We start from the raw sequence: 17697 nt of genomic DNA on the forward strand, positions 1-17697 counted from the left end.
AAATAAAAGTGTTGTTGCAAAATCCCACAAATAGCAGTTAATTTGTTTTGGGTGTTTTTTGTTGAGGGGAAATATTGGTTCCAAGTCTACCCTCAACCACTAGAGGGCACAAAGAACATCTAAATAGCCTGAGCCACTGAGTGCATCCACACAGCACTCCATAAACTAGATGGCTGGGGACACAATGTTAAAGTAACGCCTGCAAGAATTAAAAATATGGCAAACAGAGAAATAATGTAAATTAAATAATGTGTTGTATTTTTACCACTGGGCATTGAAGTTACGCCATAATGGTTGAAAAAATTTAAAAGCAAGCTCACTACAAGAAGATGTGTTTTACAACATTTCCTCTCCAAGTATTCTTACTTCTAAGTTGGAAGTTTATAGCTTCAAGACCCAGTGTGGGAGTTGAGCATCTGGGCCGAATGGCCAATACCATATTGTTGTGAGTGATGTTAAACTGATGCGTCATCCATCAATCTTATTGATAAAAGATTTCTGAAGTATTCTAAAAAAACAATGAGGATCATTTGCTCCTTGCACAATTTGCCACTGAGAAATTGCATCAAGAGGCATTTGAAAAAGTACTATCTATTCTTGCTAACAACATTAGCAGAATTAAAGTCTATGGGGTTGAAGGGACAGTGCCAGCATGGAAGCAAAATTAGCAAAATGACTGAAAGCAGAGCGTCGTGGTGAACAATTGTTTTTCAGACTGTAGGGAACTTTACAGTGGCATGCCCCATTGGTTGGTATTGAGACTACTGCTCTTTTTAATATATATTAATGACTTGCACTTGGTTATACATGGCAAAATGTCAAAGTTTACAATGGTGCCAAAGTCCAAAATGGAATAAACAATGATGAGAATAGTAACAGACTTGAGGAGGACATATATAGACTGTTGACATAGGGCGTAGATAGACGATGAACTTGCTAACATGCGGTGGATTAAATTTAATGCAGAGATTTATGGAGTGATTGATTTTTGTGGGGAGAATGATGTGAAGTAATATTAACTAAATGGTATATATTTAAAAGTAGTGTAGAAACAGAGATTTGGGCATTTGTGTATACCAATTGTAAGGTGGGAGGACAAGTTGAGAAGGCTTTTAAAAATATGAGAGATACTTGGAAGTACAAAGTACAAAAGCAAGGAAGTTATGCTAACCATTATTAAATACTGGTTAGGCCTTAGCTTAGAGCAGTGTGTTCAGGTCTGGACAACAGCCCTGAGGAAGGATGTCAAGGATTTGGTGAGGGTTCAGAAGAGATTTACTGGAATGGTACCACTGATGAGGAACTTCAGTTATGTGGAGAGACTGGAAGAGGTGGGGATGTTCCCCTTAGGGCAGAGAGATTTGAGGGGAGATTTGATAGAAGTGTTCACAGCCATAAATGGTTTTAAAAACAAAAAAACTGTGGATGCTGGAAATCCAAAAGAAAAACAGAATTACCTGGAAAAACTCAGCAGGTCTGGCAGGATCGGCGGTGAAGAAAAGAGTTGACGTTTCGAGTCCTCATGACCCTTCGACAGAACTTGAGTGAATCCAAGAAAGGGGTGAAATATAAGCTGGTTTAAGGTGTGTTGGGGGTGGTTGGGTGGGGGGAGAGAAGTGGAGGGGGTTGGTGTGGTTGTAGGGACAAACAAGCAGTAATAGAAGCAGATCATCAAAAGATGTCACAGACAACAGAACAAAAGAACACATAGGTGTTAAAATTGGTGATATTATCTAAACGAATGTGCTAATTAAGAATGGATAGTAGGGCACTCAAGGTAAAGCTCTAGTGGGGGTGGGGGAATCTAAAAGCTTTAAAAATATTTAAAAATAATGGAAATAGTTGGGAAAAGAAAACTCTATATAATTTATTGGAAAAAACAAAAGGAAGGGGGAAGAAACAGAAAGGGGGTGGGGATGGAGGAGGGAACTCAAGACCTAAAGTTGTTGAATTCCATATTCAGTCCGGAAGGCTGTAAAGTGCCTAGTCGGAAGATGAGGTGTTGTTCCTCCAGTTTGCGTTGGGCTTCACTGGAACAATGCAGCAAGCCAAGGACAGACATGTGGGCAAGAGAGCAGGGTGGAGTGTTAAAATGGCAAGCAACAGGGAGGTTTGGGTCATTCTTGCGGACAGACCGCAGGTGTTCTGCAAAGTGGTCGCCCAGTATACGTTTGGTCTCTCCAATGTAGAGGAGACCACATTGGGAGCAAGGAATGCAGTAGACTAAGTTGGGGGAAATGCAAGTGAAATGCTGCTTCAATTGAAAGGAGTGTTTGGGCCCTTGGATGGTGAGGAGAGAGGAAGTGAAGGGGCAGGTGTTACATCTTTTGCGTGGGCATGGGGTGGTGCCATAGGAGGGGGTTGAGGAGTAGGGGGTAATGGAGGAGTGGACCAGGGTGTCCCGGAGGGAATGATCCCTATGGAATGCCGATAGGGGGGGTGAAGGGAAGATGTGTTTGGTGGTGGCATCATGCTGGAGTTGGCGGAAATGGCGGAGGATGATCCTTTGAATGTGGAGGCTGGTGGGGTGATAAGTGAGGACAAGGGGGACCCTATCATGTTTCTGGGAGGGAGGAGAAGGCGTGAGGGCGGATGTGCGGGAGATGTGCCGGACACAGTTGAGGGCCCTGTCAACGACCGTGGGTGGAAAACCTCGGTTAAGGAAGAAGGAGGACATGTCAGAGGAACTTTTTTTGAAGGTAGCATCATCGGAACAGATGCGACGGAGGCGAAGGAACTGAGAGAATGGGATGGAGTCCTTACAGGAAGCGAGGTGTGAGGAGCTGTAGTCGAGGTAACTGGGAGTCGGTAGGTTTGTAATAGATATTGGTGGACAGTCTATCACCAGAGATTGAGACAGAGAGGTCAAGGAAGGGAAGGGAAGTGTCAGAGATGGACCACGTGAAAAATGATGGAGGGGTGGAGATTGGAAGCAAAATTAATAAATTTTTCCAAGTCCTGATGAGAGCATGAAGCAGCACCGAAGTAATCATCGATGTACTGGAGAAAGAGTTGTGGAAGGGGGCCAGAGTAGGACTGGAACAAGGAATGTTCCACATACCCCATAAAGAGACAGGCATAGCTGGGGCCCATGCGGGTACCCATAGCCACACCTTTTATTTGGAGGAAGTGAGAGGAGTTGAAGGAGAAATTGTTCAGTTTGAGAACAAGTTCAGCATAAATGGTTTTGATTGAGTAAATAAAGAAGAATAGTTTCCAGTGGAGAAAGGTCATTATCAGAGGACACAGATTTAAGGTGATTGGCAAAAGAACCAGAGATGACATGAGGAATTATTTTGGTTTACACAATGAGTTGTGATCTGGAATGCACTGTCTGAAAGGGTGGTGTAAACAGATTTAACAATAATATTCAAAAAAAGAACCGGAGAAATATTTGAAGGAAAGGCATTTATAGAGCTATGGGGAAAGAGCAGGGGAATGGGGTTAATTAGATAGTGCTAAAGAAAGAAAAATTCCAAAGGGAGGATCTACCATCCATGGCTAACTAAAAAAGTTAAAGATAGTATCAAACTTAAAGAAACCGCATACAATTGTGCAAAGATGGGTGTCAGTTCAAAAGATTGGACAAAATTTTAACAATGCAAAGAATGACTACAAGATCAATTAGAAGGGATTAATTAGAGTGCAAGAGAAAGCTAGCTAGAAATATAAAGACAGATAGTAAGAGTTTCTATAGATATTTAAAAAAGAGTTAACATAGTGAGCATAGGTCCTTTAGAAAGTAAGTCACAGGGAATTAATAATGGAAAATAAGAAGATGGCAGATGAATTAAATAGGTATTTTGCATCAGTCTTCACTATAGTGAATACAAGTAACATCCCAGAAATAGCTGTAAATCAGAAATTTGAAGGGAGGAACTCAAGAAAATTACAATCACCAGGCAAGTGGTACTGAGCAAATTGTTGGAGCTGCAGGCTGACAAGTCCCCGGGTCCTGATAGATTTCATCCTAGGATCTTAAAAGAAGTGGCTAATGAGATAGTTGATGCATTGGTTTTAATTTTCCAAAATTCACTAGATTTGGGGAAGGTCCCATGAGATTGGAAATTAGCTAATGTAACTCCTATGGATGGAAACAGAAAGCAGGAAACTACAGGCCAGTTAGCTTAACATCTGTTATAGGGAAAATGTTAGAACCTATTATTAAAATGTTATAACAAGGCACTTAGATAAATTCAAGGTAATCAGGCAGAGTCAATATGGTTTTGTGAAAAGGGAATCATGTGTAACAAATTTAATGGAGTGCTTTGAAGAAGTAATAGGTACTGTGGATAAAGGGGATGAAGGGGATAAAAGCTCATAGTATAGGAGGTAACATATTAGCATGGATAGAAGATTGGCTAGCTAACAGGAAGCAGAGAGGAGGCATAAATGACTCATTTTCTGTTTGGCAGAATGTGACGAGTGACAAGGATCAGTGCTGGAGCTTCAACTTTTTACAATTTATATAAATGATTTGGATGAAGGGATCGATGCTATGGTTGCTAAGTTTGCTGATGACACAAAGATAGGTAGGAAAGTAAATTGTGAAGAAGACATAAGAAGGTTACAAAAGGATATAGATAGATTAGATGAATGGGCAAAGATCTAGCAATTGGAGTATAATATTGGAAAATGTGAGGTTGTACATTTTGGCAGGATGAATAAAAAAGAGGCCTATTATCTAAATGGTGAGAGATTGTATAGCTCTGAGATGCAGAGGGATCTGGGTGTCCTGGTGCATGAATCACAAAATGTTAGTATGCAGGTGCAGCAAGTAATTAGCAAAGCTAATAGAATGTTATCGCTCATTGTGAGGGGAATTGAATACAAGAGCGGGGTGGTTATGCTTCAGTTATACAGGGCATCGGTGAGACCACATCTGGAGTACTGTGTACAGTCTTCGTCTCCTTATTTAAGGAAAGATCCAAATACAATAGCAGCAGTTCAGAGGTTTACTAGATTAATACCTGGAATGGGCGGATTGTCTTATGAGGAAAGGCAAAGCACACTAGACTTGTATCCGCTGGAGTTTAGAAGAGTAAGAGGTGACTTGATTGAAACATTTAAGATCCTGAGGAGATTTGACAGGATAAATGTGGAAAGTAAGTTTCCTCTTGTGGGAAAATCTAGAACTTGGAGTCAGTGTTTCAAAATAAGATGTTGCCCATTTAGAGATGAGGATTCTTTTTCTTTCAGGGGGTTGTGAGGGTTTGGAATGCTCTTCCTCATAAGGTGGTTGTGGCAAAGGCTAGGATTTTCCACGCCCACCGGCATCGGACATGTTGGGTGGCGTGAGCAGGCAATATGGTGGGAAGGCCAAAAATCAGTTTCACAATGTCATGAAACCAGTTTGTGATTGTCTGCTCTGCCGACTGCGATCCCTGCCTTCGGATGTTGGGAACCTCATTTTAATACATTAGCATTTCATTATAAATCTGGACTCATCCATCACCCCCCACGCTTGTTTGTCCACCCACTTTGGCGGGAAAACACACCAATGTGTTTCACAACAGGATATAGAAGGCGTGCTCTTGGCAGGCTGCACTTCGCTCGGGACTTCAAGGTTTGTTTGCCGACCTTGCCTTGGTCAAGGCTGCAGGACAGGGACTGTACTGGGGAAGGAGGGTATCCCAGAGTATGTGTGGGGGCACATGTTGATTTGTGCACGTGGCCTCAAGATGGTGAGGGCTGAGCAGGCAGTCTCCAGAGATGAGGCCAGATGGACATGTGAGGCTGTGTGTGAGAGAATGGGTGGTGATGTCCCTTGTGCTGGCAGTGAATGAGATGCCAGTGAATATGTGATGGGCTTGAATGTGAGAATTATGGCCAACCTGTTCTATGTAACATTGGCACTGATCACCACTGCCATTGCCCACCAAGCCAGAGCGGTAATTTAGTTGCCCACCCTGCGGCCAAAGCGGGGCTAAAGGAATTCACAGTGGGCCTCCACAGCGTATAAACGGTGCTTGAGGGCTGCAGTCTTCTTGTCTTTTGGGGCCATGTCTTCTTTGCTGCTGTCCTGGGCTGGAAGTACTGAACACGGCTGTACTTTAAATGTGCCTGCTATGGAAACAGCGTGTATCCTGTGAATGCATAATTAATGCAGCGCGTTTGGGATGATATGGCGTGTAAAATGTTGTTTTACCCACCCACTATCTGGGATGATTCCACCCAGAGTCTTTGAATATCTTTAAGACAGAGGTAGATATGTTCTTGATGAGCAAGGAGGTGAAAGGTTATCAGGGCAAGGCAGGAATGTAAGGTTAAAATCGGATCAACCATGATCTTATTGAATGGTGGAGCTGGCCCGAGAGGCCAAAAGGCCTACCCCTGCTCCTAATTCATATGTTTGTATGTTCTAACAGAGCGGCACAGCATGATGGATGAAACGGCCTTCTGTGCTCTATCATTCTGCGATTCTAAAACTGCAGTTTCTGCCCACTGGTATTAAGCCATTGAAAAAGGTGGATTTTTCTTGATGCGCCTTCACTAAATATTTCTAGTGAGCTCCCAGTGCTATATTATCCCCTATTAACAACTGAAGTAGGTCATTCAGCCTCTCCAGCCTGTTCAAGTATGTGCATCTCAAATCCCTTTTCCTGCCTTTGCTTCACATCCCATGATACACTTATCTAGCTTCCAGTCTTGAAAACTTCAATTGGCCCAGCATCCATAGCCTTGGGAAGATGGAAAGAGTTCCAGATTTCCACTATACTTTGTTTAAAAAAGTGCTTTGTGATTTCACCCTTAAATGGCAAGAGCTCTAATTTTAAGATTAATCATTCAGAATTCTCCCAGCAGAAGAAACAGTTTCCCTGTATCGACCTATTGAATTGCTTTATCATTTTAAAGACCTTGATTAGATCACACTCCAACTTTTTAAACCCAAGGGAATGCAAACTGTTCAAATTTATTAAGATGATTTAAAAAGTCTAAAAGTATATCGACTGGTGGAGTGGATATGGGAAAATGGGAACCTAATCTTGTCTCTATTTGAACAACAGGTTTTAGGGAGTGGGATAAACATGCATCCTGAGCACTAGCTGTACCTTAAACAAACCCTGTAGCATAGAGGCAAAGGCTGAAAGGATTATAAACTATGGCCTCAGCCAAACGTGCAAACATAGATATTAGGTAGGCCAAGTTTGTATTACAGGTTAGAGTAGACCTAGGTACCCTTTAACTTTGGAACATTTTCCAGAAGTCAGGAATTATGCAGCTGTGCAGAGGGCCTGGAGCTGGTTACCCAGAACTTACGTTGTTCTCTGATATTAGATTGTCCTCCAAGATAGTCAGAATCTGGAAACTAAGTGGCATTATTTGCATGCTATTTAATATAAATGAAAGACCAAATCAGTCACTGCAGTAAAGTTTAGTATTATCAAAAGTACATGTGCTTGAATCATAAGCAGAGTTATTGCTGCCAAACTAACAACCCCTTATTGAAATAGTAACCACTAACACAAAACAAGTTTACAGAACCTGTCCTCATAATCAAAGCTTTTAAGTCCTGCTAACATTCTGGTAAATTTAAACTGCACATCTCAACAGAACATTTATTTTATCCCAACAGTCTCCTGCCTTCCAACTAATGTCATATGGTAATATCCAATTTTGTGCACTTGCATGTTTGCTGATAACCTTTTGTGTTGAACCCTACTAAGTACCTTCTGGAAATCTATAGAGCTCCCCTATCCACATTGCTTGTGACTTCAACCTTCAATTTATTTTAATGTTCTGGGATGGAATCCATCAGGTCCTGGAGATTTACCCAGATGCATTATTTTTTCCATTGGCATGTTTAAACTTTTTAAAATCCATGAGGTTTATCCCATTGAAAAGAGGTAGCCTTGACAATGAGCCCTTGACAAGCTACTGAATGCTAGAATAAGTTCGAGTTCTCCAAGACATTCAAACCTCGCTATGCTATCCATTATAAAATACTGGTTAGACCATAGTTTAGAGCATAGTGTTTAATTCTGGGCAACACCCCTGAAAAGGATGTCAAGGCTTTGTCTGGGTTCAGATTTACTAGAATGGTATTAGTGATGAGGAACTTCAGTTATGTGGAGAGACTGGAGGGGGTGGTAATGTGTTCCTTAGAGCAGAGGTCTGAGAAGAGATTTGACAGAGATGGAGAGGTGTGAGTCATGTACATGACCGCCCGCCCTCCCCAGCTGGTGGAAATAGTAATATTGCCTTGTGGAACTGCAAAGCTCAGTCTGCTATCTTTCTACCTACCAAGCAGCAGCACAGCAAAGGGGCTGTCTGGATTTGAATGCCTGGCCCCCATCGACACTGGTCCTACAAGACATGCTGGCATAGTAATATTGTTGCTGGACTGGTAATCCAGAGACTCAGGGTAATGCTCTGGATAACCAGGTTTGAACCCTGCCATGGCAGATGGTGAAATCTGAGTTCAATAAAAATCTGGAATTAAAAGTTTAATGATGACCATGAACCCATTGTTGATTGTTGTAGAAATCCATCGGGTTCACTAATGTCCTTTGGGGAAGGGAATCTGTTGTCCTTACCTGGTCTGGCCTACATGTGACTCCAGATCCACAGCAATGCCCCAAGGACAATGAGGGGTGGGCAATAAATGCTTGCCTGGCCAGAGACACCCACATCCCATGAATGAACATATTTAAAAAAACTTCTGAACCATCGTTTACAAGACTGATTCATCTCCACGTGCGTATCTCATCGTGGAAATCAGCTACCAGAAAAGTGAATTATCCAGCATCAGTTCCACCTGCTGACCTCTGTGAAGGAATACACCACTGGACTTTTGATTCTGAGCACACATGAAACAATGATTCTTTTCTCTGTGGCCTTTGCCCTGCAAATCTGTCTTTTATTGTATGGGTCAAAAGGAGGCAACGTTGCCACCCTCCTCCTGCATTTGTGCCCAAAATAAACTAACCCTTTGAGTTCATCCTATCACGAGTTTGCTGTGGAAGTTACTAATAGAAATTGGATCACACAGAAAGCTGAAAGGCTGCAAATACGCAACCGATTTACAAAGGGGGAAGCAAATCAAAAACACCTCTCTGTTTACAGAAGGGTGGTGAGAGGAGAAATCAGGATTATTAAAATTAAAAACCCTCCTGTCCAGAACAGAAAATGGGAGCTCAAATCCATGATAACCTGTTTGAATTTGAGCAGTATCCAAGTTAAAAGGCGAGCAAAATCGGATATAAAGGAATCTATTGGAAGCCAAAAGGAGAAAACTTGGTGGCTGGAACATATTTTAAAACATAAATAACTTACCACAATAAATATATATATATTATATATATATAAAAGCAAAGAACCGCGGATGCTGGAAATCCAAAACAAAAACAGAAACAGAAATACCTGGAAAAACTCAGCAGGTCTGGCAGCATCAGCGGAGAAGAGCACAGTTGACGTTTTGAGTCCTCATGACCCTTCAACAGAACTAAGAATAAACCACGATAAATTCCTTTTCCCTAATGCTAAAAAAATGGCAACTTTTGCTGTCCAAATGTGGGAAGGTCAAACAGTGAAAAATTGGCAGCCTTTAGCACAAAGCAATTAAGCTGTAGCTGGAGGGAGGGATAGTTAAAATTGCCAAGTAAAGTGAAGTGAACTGATCCAGCTGTTAGTAGAACATTTGGATCTCACGTAGAGCAGTTAGATTGAGAACTCAACCATGACTCTGAAACCCATCCCCTAGCCAATTTTGAGATGGAAAAGCTCAGATTTTCAGCTAGGAAAGAAAAAGAGCAAGGAAATGAGAAAGAGCGCCTCAGAAGAAGCAGCAAGGAAGGGAAAACAAAGTCCAGCTCTAAAAATTGGAAATCCATCTCACACCCAAAGGATGGGAGGCCAGATAGCTGGAAGCTCCCAGGGAAAATCTTTTGCTACCCGACAGCAACCCCATCTCTCTAACCCAAACCGCTCAGAGGCCCTCAAGTGTGCTAAATTCATTACCAAATTTGATGAGTGATGTGGAGTCATTTTTTTGCCAGCTTTGAGAAAATAGCAGGACAGGCAAAATGGCCATCAGATATTTGGACATCTTTAATTCAAGAGCAGCTGTTAGGCGGAGCCCAAGAGGTCTGCTCTATGCTGACTCATGTGTCCATAAATTATGAGCAGACCAAGGCTGCCATCCCAAGTACCTAGAGTTAGCCCAAGAGGCTTATCACCAGAAAGCTCATAAGAAGCCCACACAAACCTAGATCAAGTTTGAAAGGCTGAAGCAAATTGTGTTTTACCGATGGGTAAGGTCCCAAAGAATCCCAATCATTTATGAGGTACAATGTGAGTTGGTATTGTTAGAGGAATTTAATAATTGCTTACCCTCCAACCTGCAGATGCTACATTGGAGAGCAGAGAATCCTCACAGCCAGGAGTGCAGCAGTCATAGTAGACAGCTACAAGTTCCATGGGCCTGGAAACTCAGGCAGACCCTTTCCCACAAAAGGAGGACCCCCGGACACTATGTGTTCTCATTGCAATAAAATAGGCCATTTCAGACCTGAGTGCTGGAGATTGTGCGGGAGGCCTGTTGGCATCATAGGGCTCCATATGACTGGCCCCTCAAAGGATATCCCAATGAATAGTGCAGCAGGGCAGACAGAGACTCACTACAGAAACTTACCCCTTGGAGGCCATGACAACGTGTGACCTAGACAAACTCCCCTAGTGTCCCCTACCCGTCCTAAAATGTGAGCAAGTTGATTGTACTACTCTGGGATACAGGGGCCACTCAGTCTTCAATGCTTAAACCTATTCACCCCCTGAAGGCCAAAGCATTGAGCAGTGAAGTGGGAGGAGGTCCACCTAGAGTGTGACTTTGTTTCAGGCCCTGAACTACCAGGAGCAGGAATTGATTTTCTCCTTGGGAATGATTTGGCTGGCAGCAAGGTGTTAGCCAGTGAAAGAAGAGGCCAACCAGCAGGAATTTGCAGGCAAGCAGAAAGCTGGGCAAGGTCCAAAAAGGTGAAATTGCTCCCCTAAACATTGAGCGAGGGCTGCTTAAATATAGCAAGGCCGAAGCCTGGCCAGTAAAGTTAAAAAAGGTCCAGGAAAGGCCATCAGAATCTAAGATAGCTTCACAGAGTATTACAGAAATAAATAGGGTCTACAGCAGGGAAACAGATAGTGAGGGAGATGCCCCACATACTCAAAAAACCCGAAGGAAGGTAAGATATTACACATGGAAAGACAACAGTTAAGGAGTGCCTTAAGTATGGCTGGCTGAAACCTTTCCAACATTAAATGGGGCATAGAGTACCCAAATGTATGAGCAGATAGTGAGGGAGATGCACTCCCTGCTGAAAAGCCACAAGGGAGTGTAGCAGGAGCTGGACCTCCACTAGAGGGCAGTGCTAATGCCCCATCCAAAGCCAAAGGCCCCAGGTAGGAAACCAAAGTTTGGTTTAACTGAGAACTTTATGGTGAATTTAAATGGGGACAAGAAGTTCCCAGATTAGGCCAGAAAGAGTAAAGGTGATGCCTGTTTGTTGAAAATCCACCCAGAGGTATAGCGAGAACGGACTATCCACCAGAGGGTAGCAGTGTCCCACCAACCACCCAACTGACCTGCACAGGGATCCAAACCAGACTGGATCCCAGACCCACCCACCTTACTGTAGAGTCATGGGGCAACCTGACAGGAAAGTTCAGAACTTTAAACCAGGAATAGACTTCAACAAAAGATGAATTTTGAAGATTCCCAGGTCACCTAAACCTTCCACCTCCCAGGGGTGGACAATGTCCTTGCTGATGCACCAACCCAGATTTAAGCCTCAAAAAAAAAAAAGGAAAATGCAGCAGTGAATTGCCAATGCCCCTGCCAGCTGTGTCACTGCGAGCAAGAGAATGCACATCTACTTCTTTACTTCCTATTCTTTGATTCTGGACACATGTGAAACAATAATTCTTTTCTCTGTGGTCTTTGCCCTATAAATCTTTTTCTGTATGGATATAAAGGCAGGAAATACAGAACATGACAACTTGAGATGGGGATTGAATTGCTTGGTGCAAAGGCTGAAGAGGAAAGCAGTTAAAATAGCTCAGTTTGAAAATTGCTGTTACTTGGGTAGGCAGGAGAGATCAAGGATTTTAAATGAGAGGTTGAAATGAGGAGAAAATTCCAGAAGTTATGGGGTTAAAGAAATGGTGAAAAGAACCAGTCAGCCTAGGGTAAGCAAATGCTGGATAAAAATCAATGGACAAAAGCACACTGGGCTGCACTGATGTTTGACTACATCAATTGCTACAATAAATGCCAAGTTTTTAGTTCAGAAAACCAAAAGCTCCCAAAAGGCCTGGGGAAATACTTTTCACATCTAAAGCCAACTCATCATTTTAAGGCAGCTCACCAATTCAACTAATCTCAAAAGTACTTTCAGGCAACAAATGTAGTATCTTAACATTTTGTCAGGGTCCTGGAGTTGCACTTTAGTATTAGCCCTGGCCGATAGTGATGTTCAGTTTGTAAAGGTGTCTTATCTATGATCATTTTTTGCACAGCTTTAGGGTGAATTTGGGCCAACTTTTTAATAGTTTTGTGCACATCAGATTGTACCAAGAACCAATCACCAAGTATCTGGCAAGTATACAAACTGTTAGTTGTAGCACTTGCCTCAGGCATTAGACAAGGAGGCTTGCAACAATCAAGAGATTCTCTCCTCAGATAGCTATGTACTTGGGATCCAATTAACTAGCCAACCTAACTTCACTCTTCCTCCAGAACTCCACACCAGAATCTGATAAGCCTTCAGGTACTGAACTCCTTCCACTAACATCAGAGGTAAAGAAAGGGGAAGTTTAGTTTGGTTCCAAGGTGCTTCCAGGAGCACAGACCCATGCAGATTATTTGGTCTGGTACAAACCTAGATCCAGAAGTTAAGAGAAGCCTATGCAATAGACTTTGGAATCATGAAAATTACATTAAGTCAGATAAAAGAATTTACTATTAATACTCCCTCAACTAATCAGTCTCATAAAAAATTGCATTTATTTCCAAGCATATAATCTACCTTCAGTAAATGTAATCATTTGCCTTTAATGTTCTTCTTGACAATGTTCAGAGTGAGCACACTTTGGAAACAACTCACTTATGTAAAAAATTTATTAAAAAAGTACACTTTACAGCATCAAAAAGCAACTTTTTCCACAAACTCTTTGTCATGGATGTGGGAGTATCTTCATTGATAAACCTCAGTTCTTCAAATCCTGCAGGTGGAAAAATACCAAATCCTGCAGGTGGAAAAATACATCATAAGCAAGTATAGAACAAAAACTTCCTCCAAACTGCAGGTATGTACTGATGTCAGACAGAGGTTAGCTTTATATATCACCATTCAGCATGATCGATATGATGGGGAAAAAAGTTCTGGTCATCACTCATTAGAAACAGTAGTAAACTAATGTCACTCAAAATCAACCACATACCTTAATTGCAACCTCACGTCCCATCACCACTATTTCAAGCCATAAGCGCATTCTGAACCTGGGTACTGGAAAATAAATTTGTTTTAATAGACTACCAAATAAAAATCTTCATTTTCACAATGATAGCAATGGTTCTAAAATTATTACTCACACGCCTGACTCATGGCACTTGCAGCATCTTCAGTTAGATTTGCAAATCATTGTGGCTCCTGGACCTACATGAGATGAGCATACAAATATGCAAACAAAAAATTACATAATTAACCTTCACTTCAGCCTACATTTAGCAGAACCAATAAAGCCAGGGGATAGAGTGAGGAAACAGGCAGATTGAGAGAAATTAAGTACTTTATTACAAAAAGAAAATCACTCACCTCCATCTTCAAGATTCTGAAATTGCTTCAACCGACCCATCTGACCTAGAGGCAAAAATACCACATTGAGGGACATGAAATGATTAATTGGCCGAAACTAATTACTTTTCCAGTGTCAGAAGAATTTGGCTTATTTTACAATCACCATGATCGATAAGATGGGGAAAAAAGTTCAAAAACATCATTCACTGGAGCATGTAAATGTTTGTAGCATTGAATATCTACATACCCAAGATGTCAGCATTGTCACACTGGATACAAATGTCTATGGCAACATCTGGCCTAAGCCAACCCATCTGACCTGGAGAAAGAAATGCCACGTTGAGGGACATAAAATGATGAATTTGTCCAAACTAATTACTTTTCCAGTGTCAGAAGAATTTGGCTTATTTTACAATCACCATGATCGATAAGATGGGGAAAAAAGTTCAAAAACATCATTCACTGCAGCCTGTAAATGTTTGTAGCATTGAATATTCACATACCCAAGAAGTCAGCATTGTCACACTGGATACAAATGTTTATCGCAACATATGGCCTGGGGAAAGAAAGAAAGAAAATTGTTTTAAATGTTCCAACTTCACCAATTTTGCCATCCTCTCAGGAACAACGCTTAATGTTTTCTGCTGAGGAAGAATCCAATAGGAATCCTTTCAAATTCTGAGCAGGAAACACCACAATGCCGTAGCAGAGTTATAGAATTAGACATATCCTCTGAGCTCCACAAGTCGTACTTTAACAACCAAACAAGGAGCAACTCTCTCCAATTAGGTTTTGTGGGCATTGCAAAATCTGCACTGAGCTAACACAGACAGCAGTAATGGGCGTGGTGGTATTGTCGCTGGACTAGCAATCCAGAGACACAGGGTAATGCTCTGGGACTCAGGTTCGAATTTTCAATTCAATATAAAAAAAACTGGAACGGTGACCATGACCTAGCAGAGGTAGCAGCACAGTGGTATACAGTCAGGAGGGAGCTGGCCTGGGAGTCTTCAATATTGACTCCGGACCCCACGGTCCAGCTAATTACCACGTATGGCCCTCCCTCAGCTGATGCATCAGTGCTCCTCCATGTTGAACACCACTTGGAGGAAGCACTGAAGGTGGCAAGGGCAGAGTGTACTCTGAGTGAGGGACTTCAATATCCATCACCGAGAGTGGCTCAGCTGCTAGACTGGGTCTGTGGCAGGTGGTGAGGGAAGGAAAAACATCATCCTCACCAATCTGCCTGTCACAGATGCACCTGCAATGACAGTGACAGTGGGAGTAACCACCACAGTCCTTGTGGAAACAAAGTCCCACTCTCACGAAGATACCCTCATCATGTTGTGTGGCATTATCACTGTGCTAAATGGGATAGATTTCAAACAGATCTAGCAACTTAAGGTTGGGCATGCATAAGGCACAGTGGGCTATCAGCGTAACTGGACTGGAACACAATCTGTAACCCCATGACCCAGCATATCCCCACTCTACCATTACCATCAAACCAGGGGATCAACCAAACAGCAACTGATAGACAAGAGCTTAGCAATCCCAGAACCAACGGGTCAGATCTAAGCTCTGCAGTCTCACCACATCCAGTCATTAATGGTGGTGGACAATTAAAGAGCTGTGAAGAAGTCATACAGACTTCAAAACATTAACTCCTGTTTCTTGCTCCATGGCTGCTGCCAGACTTGCTGAGTTTATCCAGCATTTTGTGTTCTTATTTAAGTCTGGAACTGTGTTGTCTAGGGCATTACTCCTTAGGAAGGATCGGCCTTGGTGGGAGTGCAGCAGATTTACTGGATTGCATGCGGACACCCAACAAATACTGCATTTACACTGGTCTTATGACCAGTGCAGCCACCAGCTGGGTTCATCGCTTCCTCTGCCCAGGGAACTCGGGCACTATAACAAAATGCATTGTGGCTGTATTCCATAGAATTTCAAAGATCAAGAACCAATTTGAATGTCGTTTATGATATGAAGAAGAATCAAAGGGAGACCGATACACTATTTCCACTGGTCAGAGTATAGGGTGGAGAGGACATAATCTAAAAATTAGAACGAGGCCTTTCAGGGTTAGTTAGAAAATACTTCGACAAAGGGTGATAGAAGTTAGGATCTCTCTTCTCCAAATAACAATTAATGCTAGCCAATATTAACCTAAAATTTGAGATTGAAAGCATCTTTGGCTGACAGTACTCTAAGTGTACAGAACAAAGGCAGGTCCATGGAGTAAGATCAGACTGCTTGGAGTGTTGGAACAGGCTCAAGGGGCTAAATGGTCTACTTCTGTTCCTCAGAATTTAAGCTTTCTTCAAAACTGAGAAACAAACAAGAATCCTTAAGAATCCAAAAAGTGCAGATAAAAAAATTCAAATATTGACAATCTTCACTATTTAATGGATAAAGGAGCAAATAAATACTTTCTGACCAACCTGAAACATCTTGCATCCCAGGATTTGGCACAGGAACACTAGATTCGGCATCCATTCAAAAAGCCCTAGGAGGGAAAATAAAATGTGCATTATTCACTTGGGCTATGGTCAGAAATCTTGCAGTTTAACATACCAGCTGGTGTATCCGATCGAATTCGACTAGAGCAAAAACTGCAAACAGCATTGACGAACGGATGAGGAAAAAAAAGTTTAGTCATCACAAAGTACCAGCAGAGACGAAAAGTCTCTAAGATAAAAAGGTCGTTCTTCAGCCTGAACTAAAGGGCACTATAAAATGGGATCGGCCCCCACGTGTAGCTCGCTCCTGAGGAATTCCTGCTTCAGGCCCACTACTCTCCGACCACTTGCCCCTTTCAGCCCTAATCCCCCAACTCTAAATCTCTCCCTAAACCCCTGCCCCCCTTCCACAGTCAAACATCGGGAGCTTCTCATCGGCGCGTGAGATCACACAGTGCTTTAACAGACAGTCTGCATCGCTTCCACCACCTGGGCGGGGAACCCAGACAAGCAAACACACCGTGGCCTCCCCCCCTTTCCCTGCTGATGGGGCTGGGCCTCCACTCGGTGCCGGAGCAAGGGTGGGAGCCTCCTCTGGGCTCAGAGCCGTGATCGGGCCTGGTCCACAGCCATCTGACGGGCCACACAGACATACACGTAACCCGGGCACTTTGAGCCCTGCTCCAATCAATAATCAAGCCGGCCCGCCGGAACCTCGTGTGAGAGCAGCCGCCGCCCCACTTTAAACATGTTGCACATCAATCCATACTCACTCGCTCAATCCCGGCGCCAAAAGGAAGATCCAATTGCGCGCAGCCACTTATATAGCAGCCTGACGGCTGTTGCGCACGCGCACGGTACAGGGCATTCTGGCATCAGAATCATGTGGAGCCGGCGCGCCAATGAGAAAGTGCAACAATCTGAGCAGCACGGGCTCAGAATCAATGTAACAAGACAGGATTGTGCGGACGCGTGAGAACATTGACCTGAAACAAGCAACTCTGTTTCTCGCTTTAGCGATGCTGCTAATTTCCAGCATTTATGTTGTTTATTTGTAATAGAAAAGGATACATCTCCAAAAGGGCTGTATGTTCTGTGCTTAGACATACGCACACACTGCCAGTTACCGATGAGCAGAGTTATTCTTTCTGTGGGAAATGCGATTGGTAACTAATCATCCAGCATTCTGCTTGCATTGTGTAATTTGGTAGAGGTGGCATAGCCTTAGGAACTTGGCTTGATAATGCACTTACTACCAACCTACCGGCACGGCAGACATAATCAGTCAGGGTTGAGACAGTGCATAATGCTATCACTCCATGTTTCAGGCTGGGCACAATATTAATCCTTAAAAGATATTTTGGATGCGGTTCTAACGGTAAGGGAGCTGACACAATAAAGTGAACAGGTTTAATCTGCTTGGAACAGAAGTGTGGCTTATTTTT

At 42.7% G+C, this 17697-nt stretch overlaps 1 long non-coding RNA gene and 3 other non-coding genes across 4 annotated transcripts; all 4 read right to left on the bottom strand.

Annotated features, from left to right (window-relative positions):
- Window positions 1-13093: 13093 nt before the first annotated feature.
- Window positions 13094-17084, bottom strand: LOC121287300. The gene is made up of 8 exons (XR_005945172.1): window positions 17026-17084; window positions 16235-16299; window positions 14294-14346; window positions 14038-14109; window positions 13809-13853; window positions 13586-13649; window positions 13435-13499; window positions 13094-13239 (listed from the first exon to the last, which is right to left on the bottom strand). It is a non-coding gene; the product is annotated as an uncharacterized LOC121287300 (long non-coding RNA).
- Window positions 13304-13396, bottom strand: LOC121287665. The gene has a single exon (XR_005945206.1). It is a non-coding gene; the product is annotated as a small nucleolar SNORD12/SNORD106 (small nucleolar RNA).
- Window positions 13915-14003, bottom strand: LOC121287663. Its single transcript, XR_005945204.1, has one exon. It is a non-coding gene; the product is annotated as a small nucleolar SNORD12/SNORD106 (small nucleolar RNA).
- LOC121287664 lies at window positions 14171-14259 on the bottom strand. The gene has a single exon (XR_005945205.1). It is a non-coding gene; the product is annotated as a small nucleolar SNORD12/SNORD106 (small nucleolar RNA).
- Window positions 17085-17697: the final 613 nt, after the last annotated feature.

This window comes from Carcharodon carcharias, chromosome 14 (assembly GCF_017639515.1).
Source record: "Carcharodon carcharias isolate sCarCar2 chromosome 14, sCarCar2.pri, whole genome shotgun sequence".
NCBI lineage: Eukaryota > Metazoa > Chordata > Chondrichthyes > Lamniformes > Lamnidae > Carcharodon > Carcharodon carcharias.